Here is a 16,938-nt window from a genome sequence, read left to right as displayed (position 1 = left end):
GTAAGGTATAAAATAGGAAGCACAACATTTCTAACATTTAGGTGATTTTTTCTTTGAAGACTTGATTGATTTTTCAGTACATAAAGAAAGTCCTCAAAAATAGTAAGATTAAAAATTCTTCACAAAAACATAACCTCCTAGGGGCGTCTGGGTGGCTCAGCTGGTTAGGCGTCTTGACTTTTGATCTCACATTTCCAGTGTGAGCCCCGCACTGGGCTGCACACTGTCAGCGTGGAGACTGCTTGGGATTCCCTCTCTCCCTCTCTCTCTCTGTCCCTCCCCTGCTCACACACATACTCTATTTCTCTCAGAATAAATATACTTAAAAAAATAACCTTCTAATTCCTAGTTTAGACTTTTTAAACTTGACTTAAACTCTGAAAGAAATGAAGAACCCACTGTGTTTTAGAGGAAGGAAGTTCAAAATATTTTTCTATCTATGATTTAGTTTTAATGGTAAGGAATCCAGCCCACACACAACAAATTATCAATAGCTGGATTACAGGAATGGTTTAAAAATTTAAGTCATACCAATGTACCTAGAGTCTAATAACTTGCAATTTTTCCTTTTAAAGAATAAACGTGTAAGCCTGCCATAACCACAGACTCAGAATCCCTAGAGTAACTATATGTTCTATTAAAAGTGTCCTGGGCAAAGTGCCCAAAGTGAAATCAACCCTATTCATCTGCTATCTTCTGTAATCTAGGCCAATTTTCCCCTTCTTTATCTTGCTGTGCTCCAGAATTATTTTTAAAAGCTAAAAGCTATAAATATTTTTGGTGGAAGAACAAACCCACCAATTACTCAATGTGCTCTATGCTGATTGGTTACTATTTGACATTCACTGGACAGACTACCTAAGTAAGGGAAGGGTAGTTTTGGCCAGATTAATGATGGTTATATACAATTAAGCAATAGGTGGCCATCAAAGCACTGTAAGGGACCCACTACTCTGGATGAATTAGAGGAAAGAAAATACATTATCCATGTTTTTCTTCCATTGGACATTTTTTCTCACTATCATTTGGATTTTAGATTATTTCTGAATTTTCAAACTATCACAAAAAACCCGGATGAATATATTGAAGCTAAATCTTCAGACACATTCTTAATAATTTCTATAGGACATATTTTCAGAAATGGTAAGAAGGAAGTAGGATTTTGATAGATTTTGCCAAACTGCCCTTCAAAGGCTATTTATAGTACTTTTAATAATTGTCAGTTTGATAATTAAAATGGTATTTTACTTTTTATCTGCATTTATTAAGGAAACTCACTTTTTTGTCATGTTCATTATTCATCCGTGGGGATTAAAAAAATTATTTGCCTTTGGCCCACTTTTTTATTGGAGTTTTTTTCTATAATTTATTTTTTTTATAATTTATATCCAAGTTAGTTAGCATATGGTACAACAATGATTTCAGGAGTAGATTCCTTAAGTCCCTTACCCATTTAGCCCATCCCCCTTCCCACAACCCCTCCAGCAACTCTCTCTTTGTACTCTATATTTAAGAGTCTCTTCTGTTTTGTCCCCCTCCCTTCTCTTATGTTCATCTGTTTTATATCTTAAAGTCCTCATATGAGTGAAGTCATATGATATTTGTCTTTCTCTGACTAATTTTGCTCAGCATAATACCCTCTAGTTCCATCCACATAGTTGCAAATGGCAAGATTTCATTCTTTTTGATTGCTGAGTAATACTCCATTACACACACACACACCCCCCACATCTTCTTTATCCATCCATCCATCCATCCATCAATGGACATTGGGGCTCTTTCCATACTTTGGCTATTATTGATAGTGCTACTATAAACATTGGGGTGCATGTGCCCCTTCAAAACAGCACATCTGTATCCCTTGGATAAATACCTAGTAGTGCAATTGCTGGGTCGTAGGGTAGTTCTATTTTTATTTTTTTGAGGAACCTCCATACTATTTTCCAGAGTGGCTGTACCAGTTTGCATTCCCACCAGCAGTGCAAAAGAGATCCTCTTTGTCTGCATCCTCATCAACATCTGTTGTTGCCTGAGTTGTTAATATTAGCCATTCTGACAGGTGTGAGGGGGTATCTCAATGTGGTTTTGATTTGTATTTCCCAGATGATGAATGATGTTGAGCATTTTTTCATGTGTCGATTGGCCATCTGGATGTCTTCTTTGGAGAAGTGTCTATTCGTGTCTTTTGCCCATTTCTTCACTGGATGATTTGTTTTTTGGGTGTTGAGTTTGACAAGTTCTCTATGGATTCTGGATACTAACCCTTTATCTGGTATGTCATTTGCAAATATCTTCTCCCATTCCGTTCGTTGCCTTTTAGTTTTGCTGATTGTTTCCTTCGCTGTGCAGAAACTCTTTATTTTAATGAGGTCTCAATAGTTCATTTTTGCTTTTGTTTCCCTTGCCTCTGGAGATGTGTTGAGTAAGAAGTTGCTGCAGCCGAGGTCAAAGAGGTTTCTGCCTGCTTTCTCCTCTAGGATTTTGATGGCTTCCTGTCTTATCTTTAGATCTTTCATCCATTTTGAGTTTATTTTTGTGTATGGTGTAAGAAAGTGGTCCAGGTTCATTTTTCTGCATGTCACTGTCCAGTTTTCCCAGCACCACTTGCTGAAGAGACTGTATTCCACTGGATATTCTCTCCTGTTTTGTCAAAGATTAGTTGGCCATATGTTTCTGGGTCCATTTCTGGGTTCTCTATTCTGTTCCATTGATCTGAGTGTCTATTTTTGTGCCAGTATGATACTGTCTTGATGATTACAATTTTGTAATACATCTTAAAGTCTGGGATTGTGATGCCTCAGCTTTGGTTTTCTTTTTCAAGATTGCTTTGCCTATTTATTGGAGATTTTAATTTTTTCTTGTGGACCTGTAACAGTGATTCTCAAACTGTTTGGTCTCAGAAACCCTTTATATATTTTTTAAATTATTTAAGCTCTCAAAGGGATTTTGTTTATGTAGACTGCTGCTGTGGAAAATTTGAGGGAAAAGAATGGACTTTCAATTAATGGGCCCTTTGCTTCATAACATATAAAAATCCATTCCTACTGGATTACAGACTTAAATGTGAAAGATGAAACTACAATTCTTCTGAAATATAGGAAAATATCACTATAATTTTGAGATAGGAAACACTTTTTTTTTGCTATTCAGAGTGAGAGCATGCATGTGTGCAAACGGATGGAGGGGGAGAGGGAGAGGGAAAGGGAGAGAGAGAGAGAGAGAGAGTAAAAGAGAGAGAGAGAGAGAGAGAGAGAGAGAGAGAGAAAGAGAAAGAGAGAAAGAGAGAGAGAGAGAGAGAGAGGGAGAGAGGGAATCTTATGCAGGCTCCACGCTTAGTGCATATAGCGCAGATAGCATGAAGCTCAATACCATGACCCTGGGATCATGACCTGAGCCGAGATCAAGAGTCAGACACTCAACCAACTGAGCCACCCAGGCACCACAGGAAAGGATTTCTTAAACAAGACACAAAATGCACAAACTGAAAATAGATGATTGATAAACTCAACTTGGCTAAAGTCAAGAACATTCATTCATCGAAATATATATTAAGAGATTAAGGATATAAATCACAATTTGGGAGAGCATTTTTGTAACACATTAAACCAATAAAGGATTTGTATCCAAACTATATAAATTAAACCTATAAATCAGTAAGTGAAAGACAAATAAATTCAGTAGAAAAACAGATAAAATACTTGAATAGACTTTTAGCAGAGGAGAAACCCAAGATGGCCAATAAACATAATAAAAGATGCTCAGTCTCATTAGTAATCAAATCAGTCATACAAATTAAAACCACATTAATATACTATTTTAACACCCACCAAATTAGCAAAAGTAAGTCCTTCAATACTAAGTGTTGGTGAAGATTAGGAGGAAGTGGGACACCACTGGAGTGGGGGATTTCTAATTTAGAGCAACAGTTTGGAAAACATTTTGTATCTACTTAACTTGACATTGTGTTCACCCTATGCCCCACCAACTCCACTCCATGAATGGCAGGGCATTTCAAATTTATCTATGGTGATGGAGCAGTTTTTAAAATTTCTAATCATTTGTAGAGTGGACACTTTTCTAAAATAATAAAAATATCACATTACTATAAATGTTTCTAAATGTCTCTGCTCAACTTACATGGCCATGGATTAGTAACTAACAGTTTGTGGACTAGAACTGGTCTTCAGACAACTCTGTGAATGGTACCGCTCCGGAGTAGGGCTTCATAAGTGGGGCATGCTCTATGTTCCACTGCAGTCATGTGGCACAAATATCAAGTGTGTGCCAAGGCATTTATCCACTAAGATTTTGCAGCAGCTGGGTAAGATACTATAAGAACTCCCAAGCCAGTCACCCTCAGCTATAAGCAGTCTTGTCCTTTTATCTCAGTATGCTAAACAATGATCAAATTTTTTTAAGTGTCATGTTGTGAAAAAAGGTAAGAAACACTGCCTTGGAGAAACTCTGTTCACAGCCATGGGAGACATACATAAGAATTTTGACAGAAACACTGCAATAGCAAAAAAAAAAAAACTGGAAAATAAGCCACAATGAATTGTTATAGATTCAATTTTATATATCTCTATATATTTATATTTCTATACTGGAAGTAAACAATTATAAGTTCAAGAAATAATGTAGAGCAAAACAAGCAAGTTACAGAATATACAGAGAAAGGCTTCCATTAGTATTGCTTAGGAAAACTAAACAATATATCATTTAAGGATACAAATGTGTGGTCAAACAGTAAAGAAAAGTCAGAGAATGACAAATACCTAACTTGAGATGGTGGTTACCTCTGAGAGGGGTGGGAATTGAATGGGATAAAGAAGAGGCACACAGGAGCCACACAGTTTCTTTTTTTAAAGCTGAGTGTTAAGTGTATATATGTTCATGATCTCATTATTCTTTACTCTTTGCATATAACACAACACACACATATTGTCACCTACTCTTAACATTTTTTAATTAAACATTTTGAAAGTAAACATTAAAGAATCAATATAGAAGACTCCAACTGTAACTAATGAGTTCTAGAACAGAACAGAAATTTTAAAAAATATTTTTTAATGTTTATTTATTTTTGAGAGACAGAGAATAAGCAGGGTAGGGGCAGAGAGACAAGGAAACACAGAATCTGAAGCAGGCTTCAGGCTCTGAGCTGTCAGCACAGAGCCCAACAAGTGGCTCGAACCCATGACCTGAGCTGAAGTCAGACACTTAACCAACTGAGCCACCCAGACACCCTGAAGAGAATTTTTTTTAAAAAAGTAGAAATAATACAAGAAAATCTCCCAGAACTGGAGGATATAAAATAAGATTCTAAATTAAAATGGCCAATAGAATGCCCAGCTCAATGAAAGAAGAAAAGAGTTACATTTAAGCCCATAATCTTAAAAATTTAGAAAATCAGAGGTAGAGAGAGAATCCCAAAAGTTTCAAGAGAGGTAAAATAACAACAATAATAACAATAAAAGGTCACATCAAAGGGCTGGGAATCGAAACAGCCTCAGACAGCAACAACGAATACTAGAAGACAACAGAACAATGCCTTCAAAATTCTCGGGGAAAAAGATGTTCAACTGGAATTCATCATTCAGTCAAACTATCAATCATGTATATGAAGATGGAATAAAGACAGTTTCAAACAAGCAAGTTTCTCAAAAATGTACCTCCCCAGTCCCCCCTTTTCAGGAACATTCTCTGTTACAACAAGGAAATAAACTAAGAAAGAGAAGACTTGGGATGTGGGAAGTAGGGGATCCAAAACAAGAGACTCACTAAAGAAATTTCCAGGATGATGAATACAAAGCCCCAGATTACAGTTTACAGTGGATCTACGGTTTACAGCAAGCTTACATAAAAATCTTCCAAGACTGGAACAGAAGAATGAAAGGGACTCCAGGAACAATAAACCTAAGGTTTACAAAATGTAATTAATAGATTACTGTATATGAACATATGCCATATTAAGATAAATTGCATGGTTCTATCAGAAGGTCTGGAGATGAGTGGGTGACAGGTACATTTAAAAACTAACCAAACCAAAAAAAAAATGAGGTCAGTATTAATTTTTTAAAAAGTGTACAAGAACGGATATGTAATCATAGTATATACTATGTGGCTCAGCTGTAAACTATGGTTCTACAATCATCACAATGAATATACTAAATAATGATTTAACCAATTATAATTATATTGGGAGGCTCTAATTAATGAAAGGATGGGTATGGGAGTAGCCAGGGAATGGGGAGTGTAGGGCTAAATCCTTATTTCCTACGGTAGTATGCCAACAACTGAAAAAAGTTTTAAAGTTTCAGCATAAACGTTATTTAGAAATATAGAAGTAAACACTAGAAGAGACAACCAAAGGCATTTAGAGTGGTTGCCTCAAGGAAGGAGGACTTGGGAGTGTGAAAGAGGATCATTATTTTCATTATGAGCTGTGTAGTAATGTTTTGCTTTTTAAACTACATATTTGTATCAATCTAAAAAAAGTATAATTAAATTAAAAGTGCAACCCACCTCAAAACCTGCCCATCACCAACAAAAACCTAACTGCTGATAGATTTTATTTTGAATAGACTTTGAGGATTAAAATTTAAATGTACTCATAATTCTGGGTTGTAATAATTTATATGAGCAAAAAAGTCACATTTAGAACTTAAATCATTAAAGGTCCCGGGAGCAGTACAACAGGAGCAGTACAAGCAGTTCAGAGACTTGTCAAGATCATGGGCTTTGGAATCAGAGAAATATAATTTCAAATCCTGGCTCCACCACTTAAAGTGACCTTGCGCAATTATTTTTTTGTCTTTATATATCAATTAATTCAACTGGAAAAAAAAGAAGGTAACAATACTTAGAGTGATACAAAAATGTGCATAAGGCAATTAGCCCAATGCCTAGTGTAGCATTCAATAAATAGGAGCTATCATTGTTTACAGTTTAATAAAATAAAACAAATTATTGACCTAAATATCTGTAATTATTAATAACCATCATTGCCATTATTCAGTAGCCAATTCTTGAAAATACTTTATTATTGTGTAAACTATACTCTATTATTGTGTAAAGGGTTTTTATAACCTCTGAGGATCAAAACATACAGTGTTTCCATTGTAAAATGAAAGATTATTTGTCTAAAATAAAACCAGGTAGTTTTTAAATAAGATCTAGAAAATACACCAAAATTCTATAAAAGTTGAATAATGATTAATGTCTGTCATTCTGTTTGAATATAGTTAAGGAGTACCTAGAAAATAAGAGATGAGTACTGCTTCTTCTAAACAGTAAAGAAATAAAGACATGTCAAGTAATTAGAGTAAGCAGAAAAGTAAAAATGTAAGTGTGGTAGATGCTCTTTAGAGCTAAAACAGAATAATCACTATTGCAAGCAATTACAAATCTATATTCTTGGAGTGTGTGTATACACACACACACCAAGAGAATTAAGAAATAAAAGTAGCCATTGTAGGGTGCCTGGGTAGCTCAGTGGGTTAAGCATCCAACTTTGGCTCAGGTCATGATCTCGCAGTCCGTGAGTTTGAGCCCCACATTGGACTCTGTGCTGACAGCTCAGAGCCTGGAGCCTGTTTTGGATTCTGCGTCTCCTTCTCTCTCTCTCTTCCCCCCTGCCCCACTCCACTCACACTCTTTCTCCCTCTCAAAAATAAATAAACATTAAAAAAAATTTTTTTTAAAGAAAAATAGCCGTTGTGAATTCTTTAAGGTTTCTTTCTTAAATAACTTAAAAAATATTTTAGTTTAAAAATATTTTAAAAATAATTTTTAAAGGGAGTCTGGCATAGGAGATAAGCAACAAATCCTTGGATCATTAGGGAAAAGCTTTCTATAGTGCACTATTGCAGGTCAATCAAGCAAATTTGTCATTAAAATGAACTATAAAGCTTTACATTGTGCAGGAAGGCCCATTATAGCAGCTATTATTAAACATTTGGACCAACATGCATTTGTAACCTAACTTTGTCATTTATGAAAGAACAGCCATCATTCTCTGAGATCAATAAGATTAAGGCTTTATAGTGCTAGCTTCTAGCTTCAGGACTAATTTTACTCCTTTGTGATCAAAATGGAATTTGCCAGATGTTCTTTCTCCTTTTATCCACTTAATACGTTTTAGAACCTTTAATAATAATGATCAAAATCTGGGCTAGCTTTTTAAATGGACAAAGCAGCTTATTTCCTTGAGTATGTAACCATTTACGAATGCTCTTCAAGCTTATCTGGAACTCAAAAGCATTATTAGATTCCAGGCATCATTCTGGATATTTACACGGAAACCAGAATCTCTGCTCCTGCTGCAAATTCTCCACCTCAATATCCAGCATGAAACTATTTCCACAGTAATTAGCTGTGAGGACTCCCATTTAATATATATATTGTCAAGAACCATAAAGATCTATTTTTTTTTTTTTGAAAAAGCACTACTTCCCTTTTATAAAGAAAGAAACCTATGGAGAAATTAATACAACTCACCAAAGCTCAGCAAGTTAAAAAAACTGGACTAGAACGAATGCTTTTGTCCTCAAATCCTGTTAGTCCAATATGCATGCTATTTTCCATTTATTAATTAAATCACATCTTGGTCAGTTATTTCATCAAATGATTTTTAAGCATGGAAAACTACAGAAATAGGCCCAAGAGAGTTAGGTGTCAGATGACTGTTCAAGAGTAGCATGAATATGCCCTATGGTCACGATTTTTTCACCCATTTGTCAGTGTCTTCTGGCTGAATTCGGACTCGTAGAAAACCTGAAGAGGTCGTCTTTTCATGTTATGCTCCAATAAATCATTTTGACTCCCTGAAGTCTGGTCTCAGACTTGCTACTTGTTTTAAGGCAAGACAAAATGTTTCACAGCAACCTTTGTTTTCTGTTAAAATGACAGTCTTTTCAAATCACTCATCATAACTAGTGCCAACACAGACACACATACAAATACTATTCTAACCTTTTCCAACCTGTTAGTATTATGTTTTTAACTTTAAATTAGAAAATCTCACCAAGCCAACCATAAGCAATATAATTAACTGCTAATTCTTTTGAGAGAGTCTATAATAAGCAATATGATATATGCTGGTAGAAATCTGTCTTAAAAAATGAAACTTGTGGCACAGGAACATCCATCTGTGAAACACAGTTAATCATACTGTCCAAGGTCTCTATGCTTCTATTATAAATCAAATCACCACTGCACAGCTGTTATTATATTAGAGTTAATGGATTTTTCAATGGCTGTCCAAGCAGTTAACTCTCAAAAAATTTTTCAATGAAAAGTTTTCAAATTTTCAGTTGAAACTGTGGCATTACCTAGATTGCATGCATAAATACACTACTTCTATTCTAGCAGATTGAGCTAAATTTATTTGATTCTGTTTTGTTCCATCTCTTGGGAAATTTTAGGGGCCTTGGGTCCTGCTATGAACTCTAAAGAGTGTGATGTGGTTTGAAAGGTTCTAAAAATATCACAGGTTTGCCTGGGCTCACTTAGAAGGGTGGATGATTCAATTACAAGTGTCAAAATTTGATTCCTAATTTTTCGGGATCTGACAGCTGCAGCAAACCTTGCCAGGATTCCCTTATCTTCGCTGTGCTTCTCTTTGAAGTATTTAAAGAAGATTTCATAATCTTTGCAATTTAGCTCTAGGATTTCTATCAGTAGCTGTAGAATGAACTGGTTGGATCTTTCTAAAGCTTCTCATAAACATTATTTGACCAAGCACATTTTTAAAGCAGTCATAACCGCAAAACAGGTGAGCTTCTTGTAATGGTTAGGGAACAAAACACAATGGATTCTATACTCACACACCATTAACCAGGAGTGACCTTTGATTGCATGAAGTGCCAGTGGGACTTTAACCAGAGGTTCGTTTGTTGCTATAAAAAAGTTCAGACCCCAAAGGCAGGCATTCATCTGAATGACAGCTCTAGGAAGGGGACCAGCACTATATCACTGGGGCAGATTTTTTGTTTGCTTTTTCAAATAATTAAAGCAGAGATTCTGAGATATGAAGGTGACTAAGACAGTAATGATCAGTAGCTATGTGGAACTATTTACAAGAGGCACAGGCTCTTTCTTTGCTCATCTGAGTCTCTCTCTTAATGGAAGAGCAAAGAAAAAAATAGCAAAATTGTACTTACCTAAGAATTAACGGAGGCTACCAGGTTAAATGGTAAATTTAGGTGTGTGGTCAGGTATCCAAAAATAATGAATCTGTACAATGAAATATCTATACAATGAAATATGCAACTATGGTTAGGTTGAAGAATTAATATAAATAACTTTTCTTATCAACCAAAGCCTACTAAAAAGGACCAAGGCATTTTTAATATTATCACTTTTCTGATGAAAGACATACACACGTCTAGACTACATTATATACTTTCAGGTTTCCACACATTTACCAAGTGTCTGTTATGTGCCAAGTATTAAGTACATGATGGTGAACAATAGATATGTTCTTGCCACTATGGAGCTCACTGCTTTCTCAGGGGAAGCAGAAACTGAACAAGTGATCTTAAGTGTGTTATGTTACAACACACAGGAACAGAGTGCTATGGAAGTACATTTCAGGGCCATGGGCTATGAGCTGGGGAAACAATAACAGGGTATATATTCTGGAAGGCGTGCTACTTAGTTATTATGCTATCTTCAAAAATCACATTGACCACAGCAATGTTAATTTATTGACAACTCAGAGTCAGATGTCTGACCATTAGCTATTATATTAGGGTATAATACTATGTTTTCCTATTTTTTCTCACACTGAATCCTGCAGAAGGTTAGAGAATTCTGTGTAAACATTTTAAAAGCACTCCAAATTATGGAAAACTAAGGTTACTTAATATTAAAATCCTGTCCAAATATCTGAAGTTACCATAACTTGGAATAATAGCAATAATGTGCACTTAGAAAATCCTAACAGAAAATCACATGAGGATTCTAACCTCAGAGGGGAATTTTTGAGTCATATGGTAATTCTGTGTTTGACTTTTGAATTATTGCCATACTGTTTTCCACAGCAGTTGCACCCACTTTATGGGCAAGGAAACTGAGGCCCAGAGGAGTTTGGTAACATGTTAAGGTTGAATAGCTAACAGGTGGCAGAGCAGAGATCTGCACACAGGTGTTCTGGCTCCAGAGCTGATTCTGTTAACTTCTACAGAATTCTCTTAATCTCCTCACTATGGACATGGAAAAATCTCCAAGACATTTTATTAAGAGCAAGTTGCACAATACACACAGTATAATACCATTTACATTTTTACAAACCACAGAATGGTAGGATCTACATCTATCTTTAGAGAAAGGACTGCAAAGAAAGGGCACACAGACCTGGAAGCAGTGGCTTCTCTTTGGTAAAGGGACTGAGGGATGGGGATTGGGGGTGGGAGACAGTCAAGGAAGACTTTTACTTTATGCCTATTGCTTCATTTTCATACCACAAGAATGTATTCAGGTATTACTTGTATAGTCAGATTTTTTAAGATTAAAAAAACCCCAAACATTGATCCAGTACAATCTTTCTTCTACTAACTGCACATGTTACTTCTAAAATGTCTCTCATCCAGGTTCTGTCAGAATATTTTAAATGCTGGATCACTCTGCTTCACCAAAGCAACCTGCTTCAGTACTGAAGAAAGCTTAAATTGTAGAAAATTTTCAGTAGTCAATCAAATATAGTCAATCAAATATTTCTAACCATTGGTCCTAATTCTGCCTTCTGTCAAACAAGAATATTAACCGATTTGTGTTGGGGGGGGGCCCAAAACCATTCCCAGGTTTAATGGTTTGCTAGGAGGACTCACAGGACTCAGCATATAGTCGTATTCTTGGCTATGCTTTATTACAGTGAAAACATAAAAGCAAAACCAGCAAGAGGAAAAGGCACATGAGGTGAAATCCAGAGGAAACCAGGGGCAAGCTTCCAAGAGTCTTCTCCCTTAATTCCTCCAGCAATGAGTTGTAACAATACGTGATGAGTTGTAACAATATGTGTGAAATGTTGCCAACCGGTAAGTTCATTAGAGACTCTGTGCTCAGGCATTTTACTTGGGGGCTGGCCACAGAGGCATACTGTCTGCCTAGCCCTTACCTAAATCCCAGGCTCTGAGAAGGAAAGCAGATGTTCAACATAAACCACTTTCTTTGTACACACAGTTCAGGCACAGTGAGCAATTCTTATTGGGGAATGGTGGAAATCTTTCTAAAATCAAAGTTCCTAGATGGCAGACAAGGGCCAACCTTGCAAACAAGATTTTCTAAGAATAGCAGTTTCAGGCCTGCTATGTTAACTCTTTTTCTGCACACCATCCTTTCCATAATCCTTTTGAAATTTAAGTGCAATTCTATTTTGTGTGTGTGTGCTCAGTTAATACATAATCAATTCTCTCTACAAAAGTTTCCAGACTTTTCATCCATTTTGGTCACCTACACCTGGACTCTGCCTTGACTATGTCCTTCTTAACACATATGCCAAAACTGTAACATAACATTCCAGGCATAATATCACCATAAATGGGATATTACATTTTTATTAATGGAGTATAATAATTTGTTTTCTAATGCTGCATTATTTATGGGTGATATGTTGAGATGGCAGACAAAACTTGAATTCCACAACATTGTGTTTATCATCCTATTAACAGCATTTTGTTTGTTTCAGCACAATGCTCCTGGCTTCCAAGATGACTTTGAATCCCAATTCTATCATCTGTCTCTCGCTGACTATTCCTTCTGGCTTCCTGTCATGTGAAAATTATTAAGGGTTTAGGAGGCAGACCACCTCAGTTCAAATCATGGCACCACTACTTACTGGCCATGTGATCTTGGTGAGTTAGCATAAATCCTCCTTGTGCCTCGGTTCCCGTAATTGTAAAAACCTGAATAATTATCGTAACAATTAGAGTTGTTCAATGAAAAAAATGAGATAATGTATATAAGAAGCCTAATATGGTGCCTGGCACAGTGTAACTGCATAATAAACATTAATTATTAATTAATCTAAATTATTGATAAGAATGACAAACAGGTCAGTATTAGGGACGAAGCTTCATGGTATTTTTTGGGTAACTTCTCTCAGAGATGACAGCATTCAAAATTCTTTGAGAATATCAATTCAACCAGATTTGTGCTTAATTACTACATACTTAAATCCAATATAAAAAACTTCAAGACACAGAAACATATTCATTAGTATCAATTTTCAGTTATGTTAAGAGACTCTAGTCTCTAAGTTTAACCTTCTTATCACCTGAAAAATACTGGTGTGAAGAAAAAGAAATCAAGATAGACTAGACTGGCAAGAAAATCTCTATCACTGAGAAGATAATTTCAACAGTTCAAGAAATTCCTACCCACGTTAGAAGTCTGGCAGAATAAGAAATAAACACATTCCTATGCTTACTGCCATAATTAAGCAAGGCAATACAATGAAACTAAAATGTTAAAATGATAACCAAAGTACAATGAAAGAAAAAGGAGAATTTTTAGACACTTCATCTATTATTAATAAGAAACATCCAGGGAATACTAATGAGAGTCTAGTGAAGTACAAATGCCTGTAGTACCTGTCATCTGCAAACAGAAGAGCTAAAATTCTCAGACAAAATGCAACATCTGGAATAATAACTTTAATGGCAGGGGAAGCATCAAAATGCATGCTTCAATACTGAACTTTAAAAACTGCTAGCTGACCTCTAAAAAGAAAATGACAAAGGAATATAAATTACTATATGTATAGTATTTATCCTCATTAACAGTCACATTCCTAAATTTTTCTAAGAAAAGATTAATCAAACAATCACATATGGATCATCAAGGAATGAAGGTTTGTATCCAAACAAATGGCTGTTGTACAGTTTCTACCTGGCTAACGTTTCCAGTTTGTGACTGTCAGACCCGAGTTCAAATCCTTACTCTGCAACTCACTAACTGTATGACATTAGGCAAGTTACTTAAACTTCTCTAATCTTATTTTCTCAATTACAAAATGCAGATAATGTTTACCTCACAAGTGTTTTGAGAGGATGAATCAGGATATATTACATGTGTGTTTTACTGTGATTAAACATACACGGTATAAAATTTATCATTTTAACCATATTTCAGGGTACAGTTCTGTGGCAGTAAGTGTATTCACACTGTTGTGCAACCATCACCAACGATATGTTTTTAAAGATTGAGCACACAGTAACTGCTCAGTGGATAGCAGCTAAAACGACTCTCATTAGTGTTATCTCATCCCATCCTGAATCTGTGTAAATCATTTATCCACAAACAGAAACTATTTCATATTTATTTCTACTGAATTGCACCCAGTTTGGGAAATACTAAGTTCAAGTTTTAAGCTGCAAACTATATTCTTAGCTTTCAAACTCTTCATTCAAGTGACTGACGAAAATATAAAAATATCAGGTGCTAGCATTTATTGAGCACTTAGCACGTGCTAGTGCTATTCTAAGCACTTTTCAGGTATTAACTCGTTTAATCTGCACAGTAATAATTCCAGGAGGTATATATTGATAAAAGTCACATTTTACAGCTGAGTACAAAGAGGTTAAGGAATCTGCCCAATGTTGCCCAGCCAGTAAGATGACAAAGCCAGGATCTGCACTCCAACAATCAAATCCTAGAGCCCATGCCCATAACCATTCCACTACACCGCTTCTCACACATGCAGTGACATGAGACCCATAGGAATGACTTCTGGATGCCAGATGTTATATGTTGACTGGGAAGCTGTGACATCCATTATTTTGCGTGTTCTTCATAATGACAGTGAAGAGCAATCATCCCCATTTTACAGATGGAGAAGTGATTTGCTCAGGTCTATGGGAACAGGTGAGAGAGACCTGGATTCCAGCTTGGCCACTTGTTACCTCGAAGTGCATCTACAATCTCCCTGAGCTTCACCCAGCTGCAAAATGGGAACAGCAGGAATAAGAACACAAGAAGTAAAGGAGTGTGTGTTTGTAAAGCATCTAGCACAGAGCCTTGTATAAACAGTGCTCAATAAATGTTAGCCCACCCTTCCTTGTTCTCCTATTTGTGACTCCTGCCATAGAAATTCTTTCCAAATACCATGCTACTACTTCTTGATGCCGTCTCACCAACTGTGTTAACAGATGGGTGGCAAAAAAACACGATTTTTTGGTGATTACCATGTGATACCAAATGAAACCTCAGTGAAGTCCAGCTATATTATATAATTTTAAGTATAACAAACTTCCTCCCTTTTGTCCATATGGTCTGCCACTTTATCAAAGTAGAAAATAAAACTGGTCTACCAAGATTTGTTCTTTACAAAATTATGCTTAATGTTCCCCAATACCTTCTGTTCTTTTAGGTAACTGCCAAATGATTTACTTAATTTGTTCTAGTTTCTGACCAGATATTGTTTAAAAATTAGGTTGACCTCATTTCCAAAGTTACCTTTTTCCCTTTAAGAAAAGTATGCCTTTTTCTGTCATCAGACACTTCTATTCACCATAATTTATCAAAAATAAAACCTAATAGGTTGACAGTACGTTCTATACCCTCACATTTGCATAGAAGGAATATCTAACACTGAATGTATAAGCACTATTCATGTCAACTGTGGCCATAGCAATTAGTATTTCTTATCAGTTGGGCAGCATTTTCTTAAGAAAAAACAAAAATGCTAGGAGGAAGCGTGGCCTCTTATAAAACAAGATTGTTGCATAATTAACCTTCCCCCCCCCCCCCCCCCGGATAGCAAGGATGTCACAAAGCACACCCAGTTGGCTTCCAAGTAACATTTAAAATATTCCCATCTCTTAAAGCAATCTGGACGTGGATGTTAAAAACCAAAGGAATTTTTCAGTCAAGTGCTGACTGTTGAAATCTACTACTTCCCCAAAAGCTAAAGGCATATTGGGAGACTACAATCACAAGTACCACAGAGAAAAGTGGCACCATGGGAACAACTCACTTGTGTTTGGCACAGTGAAGGTTCACTGCCAATTTGTAACAGTATGAATTCTGTAACTATTCAAAGCCAAAACTGAAGTTTGGATGTGAGCAGCTTTTCAAAGTAGCTTTTTCTGAGGCCTAGTAGCTAAGTAGCTAATATAAAATAAGTAAGCTGTAGGAAGTGGTAAAGTATAGGCAATGTTTAGGAATTAAAATATAACCTATACCTATCTCTTGATTTGCTTAAAAAAAAAAAAAAAGCACTGTCCTTTACACAAGATATTTTGCTTCATTCATTCATTCATTCATTCATTCTTGAGCTAATTTTATGAAAATGAGATGCGGAATTATATTTTTGGTGCTTAAATTTAGCCATATATATAAATGACAATATTACTTGTCCTACTAATCTCATGAGTCTGAAAGGATAAATGAAATAACAGCTATTGAAACATTGTTCAAAAATTTAAGTATATAGCAGCATTAGATATAGCTGTATTTTTAAAATTTATAAGCATCTACAATGAAGTCATTTATTTTTTCTTTTTTTTTTTAATATATGAAATTTATTGTCAAACTGGTTTCCATACAACACCCAGTGTTCATCCCAAAAGATGCCCTCTTCAATGCCCATCACCTACCCTCCCCTCCCTCCCACACCCCATCAACCCTCGGTTTGTTCTCAGTTTTTAAGAGTCTCTTATGCTTTGGCTCTCTCCCACTCTAACCTCTTTTTTTTTTTTCCTTCCCCTACCCCATGGGTTTCTGTTAAGTTCCTCAGGATCCACGTAAGAGTGAAAACATATGGTATCTGTCTTTCTCTGTATGGCTTATTTCACTTAGCATCACACTCTCCAGTTCCATCCACGTTGCTACAAAGGGCCATATTTCATTCTTTCTCATTGCCATGTAGTACTCCTACAATGAAATCATTTAAATGGCACCAGTCTCAATGGCCAAATACACATTATTGACAAAGTA

The 16,938-nt window shown here is 35.9% G+C and overlaps 1 protein-coding gene across 14 annotated transcripts in view; it reads right to left on the bottom strand.

Moving 5' to 3' along the window:
• The window catches only part of IFT81 (intraflagellar transport 81), a 231,797-nt gene that overhangs the window by 83,505 nt on the left and 131,354 nt on the right, over positions 1 to 16,938 (bottom strand). The gene's annotated exons all lie outside the window — the stretch shown is intronic.

The sequence above is a fragment of the Acinonyx jubatus genome, chromosome D3 (genome assembly GCF_027475565.1).
Source record: "Acinonyx jubatus isolate Ajub_Pintada_27869175 chromosome D3, VMU_Ajub_asm_v1.0, whole genome shotgun sequence".
In the NCBI taxonomy this organism is placed as follows: Eukaryota; Metazoa; Chordata; class Mammalia; order Carnivora; family Felidae; genus Acinonyx; species Acinonyx jubatus.
This window is presented reverse-complemented; position numbering and strand designations above follow the sequence as displayed.